This window comes from Gavialis gangeticus, unplaced genomic scaffold (genome assembly GCF_001723915.1).
Source record: "Gavialis gangeticus isolate Ggan-Ray unplaced genomic scaffold, GavGan_comp1, whole genome shotgun sequence".
NCBI classification, from domain to species: Eukaryota; Metazoa; Chordata; order Crocodylia; family Gavialidae; genus Gavialis; species Gavialis gangeticus.
In genome coordinates, this window is record NW_017728998.1 from 38,799,315 (window position 1) to 38,804,824 (window position 5,510).

Here is a 5,510-nt window from a genome sequence, read left to right on the forward strand (position 1 = left end):
TACATGATACTCATGTATAGTCAGGCAATTTTTCATTCACTTGGAGTCTTCAGACTCCACAAGTAGAGGAGAGCCCCAAACATGAAAAAATGGTGGATTGGGTAGATCAGAATGGTCCTATTCTGCATTTAAAATCCGTTAATCTGTGTTACTGGGAGCCAGAAGTCCAGCAGTGCATTCCATTTCTGCCACTGATGCAGTGCAAAACTTGGACAAATAGTTCTGACTACAAGAGCTCAACTTTCCCCAGTATGTACTAAAGGGATAATACTCACCTGCCTCACAAGAAATGTGCAGAGGTTTAACTGATCACTAACTATTAGTACTAAGTTAGTAATTACTTATTAACTTATTTAGTGAACTTTAGTAATCTATAGCACTTTGCAATCTCCATGCGATCAGTGCAGTATCAATTATCATTATTATCATTATTTTTAGTGGCTGCACTAGTGGTTCTGAAAATGTTTGGCAATTAATCTCAAACTGATCTTAAAATGGGCATACACTGCTTTCAGTGCTAGGTGTTATGTTAGGGGCAAAGCATCTGTTACTAGGAAATTTTGGGGGGGCAGGGGGGTTGTTTGGTTGGGTTTTTTTACCTGCTGTTCATCTGAAAATAAATTATAGGCCAGAACAGGTGGATAACATTCAGAAAATATTTAACGATTTATTTAATCTGGATTCTCTTTCAATCTACTTAGCAGGACCAATACTTTTTTTAGCCTGAATCTGAAAGCTGGATTTCTCAGCTGAGGAAGAGGCATAAACTTAAAACACAGTGCTGCTTACATCCAGGTGTCATCTTTATTATCGTTAGCTGTAAGACAGTGGTCTCTGGCCTTTTGAAAGACCAAAGGAAATAAAAATTCTGAAGAATTAACCTAAATAGAAAATTTAATCTCTCCTTCATTATCATCTTCCTAACGCTTTTGAATCTTGTTTTCAGTCATTTCTGAGAGACCACCTGAGTAATACACTGATACATATATTACACACACACACCCACACCCACTCTTATTTCTATACATACACACAGAGCCAGCCTTAGCAGTGGGCAACATGGGTGACCACCCAGGGTGCTGTGGTCAGGGGACACTAGGGTGGATGTCAGGGGGGGACCACACACACGTACACACTCTACCCCTGTGCCACCACAGCCGATTCCTGCCCCCCCACCTCCAGCTACTGCTCAGGACTAGCCAGGTCTGGAACTGTGGGTGGCTAAGGAAGCATATTTTCTCACTCCCCATGATGGGGTCAGGGAGATGTCCAAAGCACTGGGAACTGAGCTGGGGATGGGGAAACCTGCCTGGGTAGCTGTGCTCCTGCTGCCCCTTCCCGCCTTACTCTGCCTGGCTGGGGCTGGCTGCACAGCTGTGCCAAGGGTGTTGTGATTCCTTCTGTCCTCAGTGGTGGCTCCACATGGGCACTTGGACAGTGGTGGCCTGGGCTGACAGCTGCTGGGTGACTGTAGTGTGGTAGTTGGGGACAGGGATGAGCTGGGCAATGGGACTGCCTGGCCAAGCACCTGCGCTCCCCCCAACCCTTCCCTCCCACTCCACCTCCCCACCTGCCTCTGTCAGCAGTAGCGCCACTGACTTGGGTGGGGGGTGAGGATGCCAAAATACAAGTTCACCCAGGACACCATTTTCCTAAGGCCAGCTCTGCATACACAGGAAGTTGGGACCATATATGTGCATCTCAGGGCCATAATTATTGCTGCCAAGCTAAAGGCTGAATCTTCCAGTAGTTCTGGTAGCTTTTAGCACAAGTACCTTAAGGCAATCTTGAAAATGGCTCAGCTAACCACACAGGATTTTTATAGATTTCTTCTACCTTCCAGTCCTATGTGACCATCTGTAAGAGATATTTCATTCCCAACCAGCCAAATAAGGGCCATGGCTGAGATATCCATGGCCATAGCTGATGCCCAAATGGGTGCATCTACACGCATCTCTATAGCACCTTTGTTATTGAGCTGTCATTTAGTACTTCCTTTTGGAAGTACTAAATGACAGCACAGTAACAGCCTGTATTGTGCCATGCATGCAGTGCATGGTTATTTTTATGCTGCTGTAGGGATGTGCTATACTGAGGGAGTGCATTGCTACAGCGACAGCTGAGGCATCATGATTTTTGCCCATGGATGCTATGTCATCATAGTACAGTGCTACAGCAATGTAATGTCATGTGTAGGTGCACTCAGTGTCACCTTGGGCAGTGGGCAAGCTGGTCTTACATACTCCAGCAGAACCCTAAGGAATGCTCAGTCCTTCTGGTGCTTTTGTGAAGAAAAACATGATGGTCACTAAATGGTTGAAGAGGCTCTGTGCTGATGGAAATGTATTTGGCTATGCAGATTGCTGAAGGGTGGCCTGAGAAGAGCCTCCTCTCCTTTTTTTTTTTGACCACACACTATCATCTTGCAGGAGTGTGCAACAAGTGCATCCCTGAAAGGTTGCTCCTGTATTTGACCAGGAATAGCATAAAATGCATCCACACCTCCAGCAGGAGTTCTACACCTGCTGGAGGGGATGGGTTATCCAATGTGATAGTCTTCAGGCATGACTTTTCATCAAAACTCTAATGGAAGTTGTGCTATTCATGACAATTTACTACTACTGTGACAAACAGTAGGTAAACCTTTCTAAACAGATTGGAAGCATATGGATATGATTGCTTCCAGGTGCCCCATTATCTGTAGTTCACAGGGATAGCAATATTATTGGATCCCACTGCTGAACATCCTATGCTATATTAAGAATCCAAGATGGATGGTTGTAAGCAGTCATGTTCAGATTTTCTCTGTGCAAATAATGGAAATCATACAGTTGCTGGTATTGGTTCAGGTACACAAAGATGGGCAAACCAGTGCTTTTGAGTCACTTGTCTCTCAAGGATTTGCATTTCAGGGCTAACTCTTGTCCAGCTACATAGCTAGGAGAGCCAATTTATGCAAGACATGTCTGCCAACCTGCTAGTCTCAATTTTTTCAAAGCTATTTAGGGTTTTAGGCAATACACGCACTGATAGCTCAACCACACACAGTCAAGTCTTTCCACCAATGCCCTTGTACTGAGTTAATCAGCAACATACATTTCCTGAATCTTGATATTGCACCTTGAGTTTGACTTCGGCCTTGCTGTGTATCTGGAGTGCTGCACAATATCTCCCTATAATCCAGAAATGGGCCATTAATGACAAGCACACGGACTAAGATGTTTTGAGGCATATACTGTTGGCAACAAAACTGGAAGACTGACTGCAGATAGGAAGACCAAACCAAGCCAAAATGACCACCATTTTCAAGGCATCGCTACAGGTAGCAAATCTATCTATTAATGCAGGATCCAAAGTTAGCAATGACTAATGAAAGACAAGAGTTTTTCCAGCAGCAAGCGATGATCACTCAAATTAATGGAAGCAGAAACAATCACTCTGGCTAAAACTGTGATATTCAAGCTAGACAAACGTTTTATGATACAAGGTACTGCATTCTGATAGATATGTAATTGACATCATAACTGACGGTAGCTTTTCTAATGGCACCGCTCTATATTTACAGGCTTTTTCTCCTTTATGCACAGGAAGATAATTCTGAAATGGCCTAAAGCCAATGCCAGAATGATGAGACTAATGAAGATGTTAAAGGACTCCCTGTGAATCATCCACTCTTCCCCTCTCTTTTGCTAAAGAAGGACCAAAAACTGTCAGCCCCAAGGAAGAGAAGATCCTATAGACCAAAAGGCTACAGGTGACCTTAAGCAACTCAGACATGTTCACACAAGTTTAATGCTGGCGTCACTAATTTGCCATCTGTAATTTACACAGGGAATTAGAGCCATTGTATTTTAAATTTCAGCCACAACACTCTGAATGTCTTGTTAGTCAGATTCCCATCATGCTGTTATTGTACAGAAGCCTGGTACATGTCTATTTTCTAATGGCTCTTCACACAGTACCTGTGGGAACACATAAAGTGGTAAAATGGCTTAACTAACAAGACCTTGCCAAGAAGGGTTATTATTTACTAAGGGAAAGAAAACTAAATCACCACCAGCACTAATGGAGGTAGAAGACTCTTCAGTATAGGGTTCAAGTCCCCATTTCTGATCTGCCGCTGGGGCCTAGCCTTCCCAACAGCATTTTCACATTGCTAATTATTCACAACCCATTCTAGTTATCATCCTCCACTGTTATAGCATAGTCTAGTAGGAAAAAAAGCAAGAAGGTCTAAGCATTGCCCTCAGATATATACATAAAGATTAGGGCTGTGCGAGGCTTTGGATCATGCTTCGGATCCGGAGAAGCTTTGGACGCTTCGGCATCCGAAGCAGCATGTCCGAAGTGCATCAGCATCTGAAGCAGCGGATTGAAGCGCTGCCTTTGTTTGGTTTTCTGGAGCGGTTTGGAGCTTCCGAACTGCTTTGGAAAAATGTTCGGAGCTGCCTTGGAGATCTGGCCATAGGGTATAATGGGGAATCAATTAAATATCTATAACTTTGTTGTTTTTTGTCTAATTTGGATGAAACTTGTAGGGGTCGTAGCCTCTGCTGAGATCATGAATTCTGCCAAGTTTCAAGAACATCAGTCCAGGAGTTCGGGGGGAACTCCATCCCAAATTCTTGAAAGCAAAACTCATGTGACGTGTATGTGTTACACCACAGGGGGGTGAAAACTGCAGGGATGGTAGCCCATGGTGAGGCCACAAATACTGCCAAGTTTCAAGGTGATAGGTGCAGGGGTTTGAGGGGAACTGCACCTCAAACTGCTGACAGGCAAAACTCATGACATAGATGACCTTGTGTGTGTTAAGGCGCAGCGGGCTGAAAACTGAGAGGTGGTGGCACCTGCTTAGGCCACAAAGCCTGCCAAGTTTAAAGGAGATAAGTGGAGGGGTTTGAGGGAAACTGCACTTCAAGTTGTGGTCAAGCAAAACTCGTAAGGGTGCTTGTGCAACTGTGTCTGTTTTGGGGCCCGGGTTGGGGGGTGGGGTGTGGGGAACTACTGCAGGCCTGGCTGCTAAGCTACTGTGTTACCAGTTACCAATTAATCATGATTTTGATGCCAAATCAGACAAAAAGCAAAGTTATAGATATTTCATTGATCCCCCATTATATCTTAAGGCCAGATCTCCAAGGTGGCTCCGAAGCTGCTTTGGCCAGATCAAAGCAGGAAACTGATCTGGAGCTCTGGATCGGATCCCTGGCATCTGAAGCGGCCAGATCAGAAGCTGGATTGAATAGCTGCCTACTCACACAGGCCTAATAAAGATGTAATCTTTGGAGGCACTTGGGCATGTTTTTTTCCAGTTTTAATAGCCAGCACAGGTTTGTTGCGGGTAGGTCTTCCTTGACCAATCTCATTTCCTTCTACAACCAGGTGACCTATCACCTGGACAAGGGAGAAGAGATTGATGTTATATATCTTGACTTCAAAAAAGCCTTCAATCTGGTATCCCATGATCACCTCTTGGTGAAACTGGCCAATTGTGGCCTTGGGTCCACCAT